Source organism: Aedes aegypti, chromosome 2, assembly GCF_002204515.2.
Source record: "Aedes aegypti strain LVP_AGWG chromosome 2, AaegL5.0 Primary Assembly, whole genome shotgun sequence".
Lineage (NCBI taxonomy): Eukaryota > Metazoa > Arthropoda > Insecta > Diptera > Culicidae > Aedes > Aedes aegypti.
In genome coordinates this window covers 56,100,437-56,115,507 of record NC_035108.1, presented here as the reverse complement: position 1 = coordinate 56,115,507, position 15,071 = coordinate 56,100,437, and the positions used below count along the sequence as shown (strand labels likewise).

The following is a 15,071-nucleotide window of genomic DNA, read 5'->3' as shown; positions in this document are numbered from 1 at the left end:
CAAACAAAAAATTGATCGGTAACAAATCTTTTTCCCAGGACTCCAAATGTTTAGTTTCAATCCACCACTCCGTTTAAATTATATTTTACAGCGCTTCGTTCGTTGACAGCTCGATGTACACGCTTATTAAAAACTATCGAGGCGGAGAGTGACACTCTAATCTTTTTTGAATGAGCTCTTTACACTCAAAGGTGATCAGCAGTATGCTAGGTTTAAACGTAACAGAAACCATATACTGCATTGTTCCATTAATACACACTCAGAAACAAGAGTAGTTAAAGAATTATTAAATTTTAGTCATGTATTTTATATCTGCTTCTCTTTCATCCTGCAGAGAAGTTTTATACTATTCATCAATTTACCTGAGTTGAAGCATCGCTAAAGCCCCAAACGCAATTAAGGCAAATAGAAAATAGTCATTGATGCGTAAACTTTAGTCAAAGAAAAACAGACGTAACACTTAGAACAAATCTCGATCAAAACCATAGTCACGAGGTCATGTACGCCCAATGCTAAAATTGGTGTGTTTGGCCGACAGGCCAACAGATGGTGGTAGTGTGTAAACGTCAGACATGATGCGAGCGCTGCGGGTGGCGGATTACCTATCATATTTTTGAATCGACCGTTTAAAAGGATCGTCGATAGACAATGATGAGAGTGTTACGTCTGTTTGCCTGTGCTTTAGTAATTAAGTGACTGCTTTTATTTATGAGTGTATTTTGTAAATGTACACTCTGAAAAAAATCAAAACTAAATAGTTTAAAAGCCACACTAAAATGATATTCGCCTGGTTGGGCCTAAGCTTCGTCTAGGAGCCGAGTAGTTTGGCTTAGTATAACTTTGATAAAAACATGATCTTGTATAGGAAAGCGGAATTCGATAAAAAAAATACTGCGGTATTGAGGTTATTTTTCTTTAAATATATAAACTTAATATTGTAAACAAAAAAGAAACAACATTAATTAATCTTTATTACTAACGAGCGTTCAATACATAATAACAGAATAAACATATTATTTTTGAAATTGCAAAAATGAGTTTCTCCATGGGTTCCTATTTAGCACAAAATCAGAACGGATGAATGTTCGTTGCTCGCTGTTGATGGTGTCTGCAATTTAGAGACTTCCTGAATCCATTGATCGTTGTCATATAATACACTCTGTGGACGGACTCATACGTCTTCTCATCCTGATCGTTGGTTCTCCAAGTAGCCCCCGTCTCTTCCGATCACAGCAGTTCAAGTTCAGGTCGTAAGCTGGCTTATGGAGTATCGCTGTAAATGGAAAAAAGAATTGTTTTAGGGATCTTGAGAACTTAATTATGAATTGTTCTCTGAAGCTTACCAGGAAACGATTTGGAATGTGGATCTTTTGGCGACGATGCATTTCAATTCCATGATGGTTTGGAAGGCCAGGACCCTGAAGGAGCACTTTTTTCGGCAACTTGCACCTCTGTCTCCGTCTCTGGTTAACAGATGCAATACCAAGACGTATCCGGGGACAAACGGCCACCAAATAAGAGCATTCCAGCAAGCAATTTGGAGGAGGATTGATTCCCTCTTGCTCCTGGAACAACATCCGACGATAACATGGCAAAAAGCTACAGCAGCAGGAAAGCAGCAAAACAATCAGTTTTTCGCACGGCTGAAAATAAAATACCGAATAAATTATTGTAAAATCAAGCAATATGTAGGAAATTACTTACTACTTATTCTCCGCGAGATCCATTATTGTCAATTCTTTATCAACTTTTTTAAATTAATGGCAAGTTTTTACAGGAGCTGAATCACAATATTTTGATCGGAACCAAAACAATGATATAAACACTGAACAAAATACACTTGTGGTAATCAGGCTCAGTTTAGTTTTGTACTCCAAAATAGTATACTCACTAAACCACACGTAGTATAAATCTCACAAATGATAAAAATGATTGTATATTAAACTACCAATGATTGATCATAATTCTGAGTGTACAGTTCCTGATCATTCAAATATGGTACATTCCATCAAAACTTATATCTTCTGTGGTAAACCAATGGTTTTACTGGTCATTCAAATATGGTACATTCCATCAAAACATATATCTTCTGTGGTAAACCAATGGTTTTACTGATTTTTCATCCGAGATACAATCTGTATATTTGATCGTAGGATTCGTATTCTACACGATCGACTATTTGTACATTCGGCTATTTATTCATCCTGCAATCTGCTCAATGCTGGCCAGCTGTCTATTAGACCAATGTAGCTTTCTGTTTATTGGTCCATTTTTCTGTATTTCTGAAAACAGCCTCAAATCATAAAAGTAAACAAACTTAGTTTATCGATCCTAAGTGTTTCGCAGATGAAATTCCACTTGTTCTGCTCTAAACCAACTCGATTTATCACTTTTGGAACGTTTAATTTCCGGTTTTACCAAACGGCGTAAGTAAGATTTCCAACATACGCAACTTTACCGCTCCGTTATATGGAGAGATAAAGTGACTTAACCATGAATCGAAACAAGACACTACTTGGTACAAAAACGTCGTATAAGTAATTGAATAAACGGTGTATCATTTTGTCATAATTTTTTTGTGGGAAATTAAAGAAACTCCCTATTTTATTATCGCGAACTGATTGTATGCAAAATTTAAGCAATGTACAAGGCGAAAAAATGTTAGAGAAGGGATTAATTAAAAAACCGTTTGAAAAGAGAGGTTATGATTCTTTTTAATTAGTTTTCTCGTAACCGGATGATAGCTACTCACGTCGATTTGAAAAAGTAATCGAGATTTCGTCATATTTCCGATTGATCATTTGCTTATTTGGCAAAGTGTCAATTTGGCCATATAAATACATCTTTACTAGTTCATCTGTCTATTTGGCCAATTTGTTCATCTCACCAAATCTATATTTCTCCATCATTGGTTTTGGATATCTGTCAATTTGGCCATCTCTCTGTTTTGCGGGCAGATTGCAAAACAGAGAGATGGCCAAATTAACAGATATATTAGACCATTCGATCGGTCTGTTTGAATATCGGTCTCTGATCATTTCGCCATTGACCAATGTGTCATTTCTCGCATAACAATTCAAAGGGGCCAATCTTCAGATCGTTTATTCTGAGAAAACTCGTTGTGAATATTGTTCATCACATTTTCAATTCCTATTTTCCAGTGTTCAAATCAATCAATGTGATTTATTGCTTGTTGAGTGACGATTTATTGTAACTACACGTTAATAATCGATTTAATTCTGAAAAGGTCAAGAAAATCAGGCATGGGCCTTTTTCATAGGCCAACTTGAATTTTCTTAGTATGCCTTAGCCCAAGACTAGGCTCTTTTGGGCTTAAATGAATGAGCAAGAGTGAGGTATTGACCTCTTACCATGCTAAGAGCAATGACAGTTTGCGAAATTTTCCGATTGTAGGCTCTCTTGATGGAGAGAGATCCAATCATTGTTTACGGAAAAAGCGGTTATTGGCCGTTTTGAAAATCGGGTCTATAGCTCTATGGCCACTTCTTTTATTTGTTCATTTGTTTCATTGATACATTTGGCCGTTAGATTATCATTAGGCCATCTCTACACTTGTTCGTTTTATTAAAGACCAATAGAGTCCTTAAGCCCTGTCCCAATTTTAGTATCGAACGCTTAAGTTTAGGCCAGAAACACATGTTAACTCAATTTTTGAATGTTTTCCGTTGGTTTACTGCCAAAATAACATTTTTTTTTTTCAATTTTTTAGATTTTGCTAACGTGGTTGCAAGAACATGCTCGTTCGTGTTACATATTAAATAAAAATAAGATTTTATTAAAAATTTTAGCACCATATTATTAAGCTTTTGGTCATTTCTCCATTTGATCATTTTATATTTGGATATTTGTCCATAGGGCCCAATTTTATTATAATTTATTTTTATACAATAACACTATAGAGCGTGTTTTTGGTATTACAGTTTACTCCCCATAACTCGATATTGAAGGGATCATCGAGCTAGGGAGGTAAAGAACACAAAACCAGTCCAAATGCGATCCAAGGGACCATCGAGGTAGCCATGAAAAGCAACTTTTGCTATGGTTCTCTAATATCGAGTTAGAGATACCCAAAAATTGTCATATATATCATAATTGAAGTTCAATTTTAAAATGGGTTCAAATTCAAACTTTGATACTTTTGATTATGTTTGACGTTCACTAGTCGTCACTGGGGTTATTCCCATCTGACATTTCGGAAGGGACACGGAAAATGAATTACACCCCATACTTACTTGAGTTTAAACTAAAGTTGTGACAAAATCTCAAAAACTGTAAAAATGCTTTTTTGGACTTAAACCAACAAAAAACATTTAGAAGCTGAGTAAACATGTATTTCTAGGCTAGCTGGTACTGAAATTGGGACAGGACTTGAGGACCCTATTCATCCATTTGCCAATCTATTCGTTTAGTCATCTATCCATTTGACCGTCTGTTAAGTATGGCAACCTATTCACATGCTTATCTGTTAGTTTTTGAATTTGTTCACTTGACCCACTCTTGGTTTGGCCATCTTTCCATGCTTGGCCATATTTTCATATAGATATCTGTTCATTTGGCCATTTTTGAAATCCTCCTTTCAGATACCACAAGACAGCCACAATCACACTCATAGGAGAACCATTCTCATATTTTTTAATCACTTTTTTTTGTTCTGAGACAAATTTCCACGATGTGTGTGGCTCTCAATCGACGGCGACGACGACGGACGAGTCCGGTGAACCCGTAAATCGCGCGCGATAATACACGCGCGACAATCTGTTTGTTGAGCAGCAGCCGCAGCAGTGCACAGCAAAAAATAGTAATTGTAATATCACGTCGTTCGTTGCATTGCATTCAAATTGATGTAATAACGTCAGTGGTTGAATTTCGAGAAAATTGACAGTATCTCTCAATAATCGCTCTCTGTAACAAACATGATCCGCTGCACATCATGAGAGTCTGTTTATCGTCTACTGCTACAGCTCTGATTATATCGAGGGGATAAAAGTGCGATATAAAACTCATCTAAACAAGTTTCAAACCATAAGGATACTATATCTATAGGATGTTCAGGGATTATTTATCATGTCAGTAAAGGGCCCATTCACATATTTCATAACGCTAAAAGGGAATAAAATTACGTGATTCGACGATTTACGTCGTTTCATATATTGTATTACGCCGATTCGAGTGAAATTTCACCCAATATTACAAGTAATTTTTCTACTGTGCATAACCAAGCGCCACCGAACCCATCAGGAGTCCGGAGAACAGGAAAAAAAAATGATACGTGCAGCGCGCGGGGTTGCGTATTTTTAGCAAGCCTGATTCCGAACGCGCTTTTGTTTGGCTGTTATTTTCCGCCGTTTTGTGTGTGGGATTTCGAGATGATTGAAAGATGCGCGGGTACGATTTGCGACGGTGGAAGGAATACTCACCCTCTCGTAAATAAGACTTTTGTTTTATTGAGGAAATGTACCGAATGGGGTGTCCAAAGAGAGGCGTCACTCACTGGGGACGTGGACGCGGTGAATTGTGAACGATATGAGTTACTTGCGATTTCAAGTTGAAGTGAATTTTGATTTGTCAAAATTCATTACAAAACAGGTAACTGTTACCAGTTTGAAGTTTTACATATCCTCACATGAAATTTTGAGAATTGCGTTCCCAAACGGAAAAGAAAAAAACGGTCCTAAATTAACGACCTTCTTTCCAAAATTTCGAAGTGTTCGTAAATTTTGATGATTTATTCTTGTCATCTTATCAAATCGACGAAAAGTTTCTGACATGATGTTTCTCTACTTAAGGAATACTGATTCACTATGCTGCAAAGAAGAGATGAAGGCCAAAACCTCGTGCAAAAAAAAATAAATTCAAAAATCGTCGGCCACGTCCTCACAAAAGTTTAAATACTCACGATTAGACATATTTCCCTACCTCACCTGGTATGCACCTTCCACATATTTGGTTCGCCAAAAACAAAAAAAATCCATGAAATCATCCAGAAATTTCGACTCTTATCGGATTTCCTGCTTCCATACCCCGAATGTTGACACTGTCTGGCGGAGATAACCATCTGTGAACCATCAATGAACTCTCCGCACAACCTGATGGATGTCTGGCCCAAAATTTATGACTTTCTTCGTACTCGCAGTTTGTTCACATCATGTCCAAAAACAGAAATCTCTTCCGTCACGACTTGTCTACCTAGAGTAGAGATGCATCGTGTGTCCGAATGAGGCGCGAAAGGGCGCGTCTTATCTTTCGTAGTAGAACAAGGCGTTTGCAGAAATTTTGGGAAATTCCGCTATAAATTTGTTCTGGTGTTATCTTTGGCGCTATGGGGTGATGTAGTGATGATGATGGTCAAATGATGTAAGAGTCAATATTGATTTTTAATCGGTTTCCTTGTTTGCCTACAATGTTGATGACCTTTCGGAAGCCGAGTTAAAGTGACCAATGTAGAAACAATGCACTATATGGTGGTTACAATTCTGATGATAACAGGTGTTTACATGCCAATTGCTGCCTGCTTGTGCCGATGAATAACCAAAGTTGCTCCCTTTCTTCCTTCAGGCATTACATTCCAATTGGGTCCTAAAATTTTTAATGAAAACTTGTTTTTATTTAACAACACGAAAAAGCATGTTATTGTAACTACTTTAGCAAGTTTTCCCGCTCGAATAATGGCTATAACATGTTTAAACTTTAATTTAAAAATTTGGTTCATAAATGAACCTTGACACTTTTGATCATGTTTGACGTTCGCTTAGTCGACAAAAACACCACAGGGGTTTTAGTTCGACCACTGGGGTTGTTCCTATCTGACATTTCGTAAGGGACACGGAAAACAAAATACACCCAAAATTTGAGTTTAAGCCAAAGGATGTGACAAAATCTAAAAAAATGTTTTTTGGGCTTAAACCAACGGAAAACATTAGAAAATTGAGTAAACATGTGTTTTTGGCCTAAACTTAAGCGTTTGGCACTAAAATCGGCACAGGGCTTTAGGACCCTATTAGGACAGAGACTGCTTCGCAGCTTAGTGTTTAACTGAGGCCAGAAATACATATTTACTCCATTTTTAAATGTTTTTCGTTCGTTTTAGCAAAAAAAAACATATTCCGATTTTTGACCCCTTGGTTTGAACACAAATTTTGAGTGTATTTTGTTTTCCGTGTCTCTTCCGAAATGTCAGAGAGAAACAAGCCCAGTGTTAAAAAGTTGAATCCCTGTGGCGTTTTTGTCGACTAAGTGAACGTCAAACATGATCAAAAGCGTCAAGGCTCAAATTTTGACCCATTTTTTAAATTGAAGTTCAAATATGATGTCACCGTTATTTCAACGGGGAAAATTGCCAAAGTAGTAGAAAGAACACGCTCTATTGTGTTATTTAATAAAATGAAGATTTTTTCAAAATTAGCACCCTAAATTTGCTTTATTTCATGAATCATTAAAAATGATCTATTTCAATTTTTTATAGTACTGGTAAATTTGGCAGCACTCATGTTTCATAGAAAGCATTAAAATTATTCTATACAACAATCTAGCATGTCACCATCTATCTTAGGTTCATAAGGAGCAACTATAGTATTCAATAATAACAATAATTGTATTATGATTACTGAGTGTTCTAGTAAATGACTGCAATGACTCTTTTCAATATTTTATAGCAAAAACTGAGCTTCAACAAAGCTCTGGAGACTAAAATGAAGATTTTTAGAGTATCCTAGAAACAGCTCTTAGAGAAACTTGAGTTGAATTTTCGCAAAATGACACGCAGGATTCTCACATAACCCTAAGCCGGATTCTCAAATAATGGTGGGTGGCAAAATTATGAGCAGTATTCTTCTAACGGTTCCGGGTCATTTGGCCGAATGCCGTTTGGCCGAACGGGTCATTTGGCCGAATGCCATTTGGCCAAATGCCATTTCCTCGTGCATACATTTAAAGTGCTGTCAGTCCACCCGATAAAATGAAAACAAATAAAAGATGCCTCATGTTATGGCTAAATTTCAGATAATTTAACTGACAGGGATTCCAAGTAATGTTTAATGGTTGAAAATATTTAATCCAATCCAAAAATACGAAATAGCTTCTTTCATAGAGTAACTCAGAAAATGAAAGGCAAATTGATCAAACAAAGGATCTACAACGTATAAAATGATATCCAATGTGATAGTGTCCCATTATGCAGCCCACAGACGACTCAGACTGTTTGGTCAACATTGACTCCGCCCCCAGGTTGCTGCTCATGTTGGTGCTATGCTTGACCGTGTGTGACGCTGCTTGACGAACCAATTTAACAGTTTGTGAAACCGATTTGACTCAAACCAGTGGTAAGCGGAGCTAAATATTTGACAAACTGTAGGGATGTTGCACGAACATCGACGTCAGCATGTCCAATTGAAGCTTCGGTGTCCCCTGAACTGCCGATGGAAAGTCAAATTGTGTGAATTTATGCAGCGTCGACACCATAGTTATGTAGTAAATTTGCGCTCTTGAGTTGTTTCTATATATTCCACTAGCGTTTTCCCACAATCTTTAATCTATTTCTTTAGCAAATCCACCAGCAGTTCTACCTGTGATCCCCTCAAAAGAGCAATAAGGAATTCCTCCAGGGATTGTACCTGGAATTGCTACAATGATCCCATCAGGAATTTCTCAAGGTAATGCTGCAGGAATTTCTTCAGGAATTCCACCAGAATCCATTCATGGAGTTCATCGGTATTTGCTTCATGATTCCACCAGGTGTTACACCAGAAAGGACTCCTTTAGAAATACCTTCCGGGAGTTCACCTAGAATTCCTCACTGAATTCCAGCAGGAGCTCCTCAAGGGATTCCATTAGGAGTTCCTCTAGGAATTCCTTCAAAAGTTCTACCAGGGATTCCATGAAGAGAACTTCAAAACTTTCCATCATAAGTTATTGTATGGATTCCACCAAGAATTCCATCAAAATATCATCCAGGGATTCGATCAGGAGTTCCTACAATGCGAAAAAATATAGTGTTGCTGCATCAGCTTTGACAGTTGGTCAAACGGTTTGACTAACTTTTGGGGCGGAGTCAATGTAGGTCAAATCTTCTGTGGTCTGCATTACTCGATATCGACTCAGGCAAGGTATCTAGATGGAAGGTAATTCAATGTGTCAGATTTATTATTCCGCCAAATGACAGATGGCGACTTTGTTTTGGTGGAAGGTTTTGGAGTACAAAAACAACACAACAAAATACCTTGGACTCAGGGAACCGAACCAAATTTCATGGCACCTAAGACTGTTCCTACAATCGACATGCTAACCCGTTTTTGTTTTGACATTACAAGCGGATCAAAGAGAATTAAAATTTATTTCTAAATCCATTTTTTTATATTTATATTTCATCATTTTTTCTTCACGCGTATTCTCAAAACATTATATACAAACAGCACGCGTCCAAAAATTCCGATTTTCTATATTTTTCTCACAAAAACTTGATGATAAAATGATACACCTTTTTGTTCAATTACTTAAAGACTGTATTCGATGAAATTTGGACACACTAAATAGGTCACCAAAAATTTTTCTTGAGCCCGATTCTTTTCAAACTTTTTGGAAATAAAGCACTACTAAATGGTTAAGTTTTGACATCATTGGTTTATTGCACCTCTTTTCCCAACCCAAATGCCCGCACGTTTGCCTTGACCCCTTTCATCAGATTTTGGGCAATGATAGGAGCGACTTGCTTAGTTCCAGAGTGTTTGAAGGGTTGACGTCTCTTGGTACAAAAACTACATCATTACCCTTGTACCAGTCTAAGACGGGCCAGGCATAGTGGCAAGTGGCCAAATCTGACCAAAACAGTGTCGGGCCGTCGTGAGATCTCAAGAAGGGCAGAAGTCGTTTTTGGAGGCATTCGTCCTTGTAGATTTGCCCGTTGACGGTCCCAGAGGTGATGAAGGGCTGACTCATTTTGCCACATCCGCAGATCGCTTGCCAGACAAGGAATTTTTTGGCGAATTTTGACAGTTTCTTCTTCCGTACACTCTCCGGAACGGCCAACTTAGAGGTGGCGACGTAGTGTTCCTGTCCGGGCATTTGTTTGGTGTCGGCTTTAATGTAGGTCTCATCGTCCATTACAATGCAGAACGGTTTTGTGAGCCATTCCCTGTACAGTTTTCTTGCACAAGTTTTGGCCAGAGAGTTCTGTTTGCCTTCTGGACCCTGTAAACATGTAATCCAGAACGTTTCATTGTTTTCTGCTCAAAACAAACTGAAACTTTCGCCTTTTTCGCAACATCCCTGATCGAAATGTTGGGATAACGTTGTTCAATACCATCCTGGCCTTCTCCGGATTTGATGTGTCACGTTTTTTGCCACTACCATTTTTCCGCTTGGTTGTCTTACGGTCCTTGAACGTTTTGATCACATGAGATACGGTTGAATGTGCGATTCCGAGCTGTTTTCCGATCCATCAATGAGAAGCGTTTGGGTTTTCGAAGTGAGTGCCCAAAATTTGTTGGCGCACTATTTCTTCATTCGAAGCCATCACTGAATTCACTCGACCGATTTTCACGAAACTCAGCCTATGTAAACATTACACAATGAAATATATTCAGTCAAAATTTCAATATTTTTTACCCACACTCTAAAAAGTTACGAACAATTGCGTGTGTTCAAATTTCATCGAATACAGTTTTTACGACGTTTTTGTACCAGTGTAATATTAACTCGAGTAATGCTTTGTTTTGATTCGTGGTTAAGCCACTTTATCACTCCTTATGACAGAGCGGTGAAAGAAGTGGTTAGGTTCCGAAAGTTGAAAATCTCACTTACGTCGTTCTGTAATTCCTAAAATTTAACGTTTAAAAGTGAAAATGGGTAGGTTCATAGTGAAACGTGTAGAATTTCACCTGCGAAGCACGTAGGTTATCGATCGACTAATTTCGTTTACTGTTCTGACTTACGGCTATTCAAACATTTTCGAGATTTGATGATACAAACGACAACACATGCAACATCCTTATTAGGGGTGTCCTAGTTTCAATCTATTGTATGATCAAATCGACACAACTTAACATCAAGTTTTCTTTATTTGAATGGCTTTTCGCCCTTGGCGTATTCACCAATACTGAGCAACGGTACAATGTTAGTATTTTGATGCAGTGAAGCCGCCAAAAATTCGAAAAAAATTGATGAGTCGATTAATCTAACTTGCAATTATTAAAGAAAAATTAAGACACTCCTAGCTAAAAGAAGATCTATTCTGGAACTAAGTCTTAGTTACTAAGATGAATTGCTGAGAAAATTCCTAGCGACAAAAGAGCTGCGATTATCATAACCATTTCCGCAACTGTTCAAACAGATACTAACGAATGGGTAGATTGGCAGTGTGGAAGCTTTTGCACAATGTACACTACATACATTGTGTGGGCGGCACGTGCTGCAATGGACTTATCCACGGTCTTCTTTTATCCTCGACTTTCTTTTTCTGTTCTGCTCTTATGACAATTCCATTCTCAGATGATTGATTGGATCTACTTCCTGAAAAAATAACTCAAGTCTTTTTGAACTTGTTATGAATCAACGTTTGATATTTTAATTACTTCTACCCTGTTCTTTTATAAGGGCTTAGCTGACATGCTCGATTACTCTTGATCGATGTTTCGCTAAAAACTTCGCCAAATCATATATAAATATAAATATAAATCTGTAAAATTTCTTGTTCACGGAGCAAGATATAGTGATGCTTTATCCTACAGCAAGAACAAATGTTACGGAAAGTTAATCAGTTTTCTGCAATAATGCAAAGAGAGCAACGATGAAGAGAAGTCGAAGAATGCAGATAAGCCCTTATGAAAAATCGATGTCGACTTTTCCACTGAGGTATTAGAAGCAAAAGGGTGTAAGTGCCAAAAAATTAGTTTTGAAAAAAAAATCGACTTTTAAGTTTTATTAGAAATTTTTCATCCCATACAAATTGTTTGGGACCCAAAACAACAAGAATTTTTGGTGAAATTGTTGTCATGTTAACAGTTAAGCTTTGATACACATCCTGTTATGAAATTCTTTTCGAATACACGGTTGTTATAATTTAGATATTAATTTCTTGACGAGAGGGCATGTAAATTAGTTGTTCATCTGCACAAATAAAATACGTAGTCTCAAAACTTTCATGCATTGGCGCTCAACCAAAATCTTTGTTCAACAATGTCAGCTCCAAACTACACCACTGTTTTCACCTAACCTATTTGCAAGTCATAGATATTTTTTCTCGTTTCACTGATCCGGCTGTTAATTAACGATCTATACAACCTTGAAGGTGCACTCGCGAGAAGCGGGAACAGATTTATTCCCGGTTTTTATCCTGGACTTCGTCACTTCGCTTCCCGGTTGTGTACCCGAGGAAAAATATTATGTTCGTTTTACGTTATGCCATAAAGTGAACCGTATCTACGTTTTTGTATTTCACTTCACAGTCGAAAATCAATGAAACGTGAGTTAATTACGCATTGACAACATCTTTGCCCATCAAGACACAGTTTTCATTCAAATTTTCTATTAGGCCACCGAACGCCAAAGATCACAAGCACACTGCATCAGGTGTGTGTAAGAATCAAATGATCTTGCAGTTCGACACGTCGTCGGCGACGACGTGTTTGCTTAGCCTCATCATCCGGAGCCAGGAATTTGACATTTAGAAATTGCACTTACCTTCCATTTATACCTGGTGGATGAAACTTCAGCGTGGCAGCGTCAAAATCGAAGGAGGCGCTGAATGCGCATTTGCCATTAGACGTGGGGTTTGAGACTCGTCATAGTTGGCTGAAATACATCAGTGGAGTTGAAATTCAAATCAATGTCGAATTGTGGGAATGAGAGTCCTAAAATTCATCTAAAATATAGTTTTTATTAAAGTTCTTGCAACTACTTTGTCAAAAAAACAACAAATTCATAGATAAATTACTATGTATTTTAAAATATGGGTGAAACTTTCAACCTTGACACTTTTGAACAACCTTGCCGTCCACTGCAGCTACAAAATCGCCACAGGGGTTTATCTTCTGACACAAAAGTTCCTATCTGACATTTCGGAAGGTACACGGAAAACAAAATATAAAAAAATAATAGAGTTATGTTTTTGGCCAAAGGCTTAAGGGTTTTGTACAAAATTTTTGATAGGACTTAAAAACCCTATTGACTTTGGTTCATGATGGTGTTATCAGATCTTCTTCAAAGAACCCTAGAGTGAAGTGCCAAAAGATGACATTTCGATCATTTGCTGCAATGCAAATCCAATGCAACTCGCTCCCTTTCGGAAGCGTGATTTTGATTTATATGTTTCACTCCTCATCTTATAAAATCTCATTCAAGAAGTCGTGGCTAAGTATACAACGAACGACAACAAGAACGAGGAACATGTGCGCCACTTTGCCCCTTATACTTACCGTCGCGGTTGCAGAAACCTACAAACACCCACAAGTGGAGATCTCTCCGTATAGATAGAGATAGATATAGAGAGAGCGAACGAGAGGTGCACATTTTATGAGTTGTTGCGCCCAACAGTTGAATAATCACACGTTTCTGTTGCAAATAGAGCGCGAACCGGCGCGGGTGACGGATGTGGTTTATTACATGTTGCGCACCCCTTTCCGCCGCTTCAGGGGGCATTCCTCGACCTGCAGACTCGGAGGAATCTCAATCGGGTTCTTTTTTCTTCGGAATTTCTGATGAAAATCTGAGTGATGGAGGTGGAAATTTTAAACTTGTATCGAAAAGGCACAAGTCTACTAAATTTGTTCAAAATTCTGATCATAGTTACCTCAGGAATACAGCAGGGGATACTAGAAAACATAGTTCCTCGTCTACTTTGATCTTACGATATGAAATCGTCTAGCTCTAATAATGAACGGCCTACTAAGATTTAAGAGCTGACTAGAATCAAGCATACATTGATAGTATTCTAGATGTCAATATTCCATACACAAAGCTCCCGAAATGTGAACCAATTCCATTGTTGTAGCCAGGGGTACTGCAATGTGAAGTAAAATGCGAGTCAGTTGTTAAAGACGACGATCTTAAACTCTTGATCCATCCATTAAAAATTATGAGCTGAAAAAAATCCTTTTGTACAGAAGAGCCATCACAATATCCAACAAGTGTGCAGTCCACCCTACAATGATTTCTCCAATATCTAGATTGCGCCGTAACATTTTGCGACGCGCTATACTTAGAGCCGTGCACTTATCCCCTCGTCACAAATTGAGTAAGTCCTTTACAGCATACCGCGGAACTAAACCAACGCGAACCGGCTTGCAGCCGGAAGGGTAAACATTTGAGTACTTTCCACACGCGAGAAAGTCTAATCATAGCTCCTATACTTACCCTCCTAACTTTCCTAAAAATGATCAACTGGAAACACGAGGATCGTAATCTCGATGGTGTAAGATGCGATAACTGCGATTGTCTTTCCGTGTTCTAGTCACAGACAAACAGCCGTAATACTTAGATTAGTTTCTTTCAAAATCCATCGCTTATTTCTCGCTGAAATTTTCTAAAAGACCTAAGTGCCAATTAATAATTCTCTTCTCTCTCGCTCTCTTTTGATCATTACAATGCCATTTTAAAGCTTTAGGGAAGCTTTTCACTATGGATTGAAAGACAATATCCTTGGCTAGCGATTCGCACATAAATTCGGCTTAGACGTTGATATAAGAGATAGTAAAAAGGAGAGGCTCTCAACATAAGTTGCTCGTTTAAAAAATTTCAGTGAGATTTCACACAGTCATTTGGTGGTCTGATAGCTGAAAATGGCAGACGAAAAATTCATCAGTGTTTCGTCCGTTTGTCTGTCGTCTAGCCATACAGCCATGTTTACCCAGCCAATACAACGCGCGGGCGCGAAAGAACACGAGCCTCCCTCCTTGTCGTCGTTGTCTGCTGCTGCGCGGTGGCGTCCTACGAAAGGGCGTGGTCAGGAAGAGAGACGCTAGCGGAAGTGGATCCCGTGCGCTAATCACTTACCGGTTTGTTTGCTGAAACAACAGGCTGGTTCCCGGCGGTTTGCGCTCTGCGGACAAAGTGTGAATTAT

The 15,071-nt window shown here is 38.2% G+C and overlaps 1 long non-coding RNA gene across 1 annotated transcript; it reads right to left on the bottom strand.

Annotated features, from left to right (window-relative positions):
• Positions 1-953: 953 nt before the first annotated feature.
• On the bottom strand, positions 954-2,376 carry LOC110675565. Its single transcript, XR_002499600.1, has 3 exons — positions 1,705-2,376; positions 1,344-1,643; positions 954-1,273 (listed from the first exon to the last, which is right to left on the bottom strand). It is a non-coding gene; the product is annotated as an uncharacterized LOC110675565 (long non-coding RNA).
• Between the last annotated feature and the right edge of the window lie 12,695 nt (positions 2,377-15,071).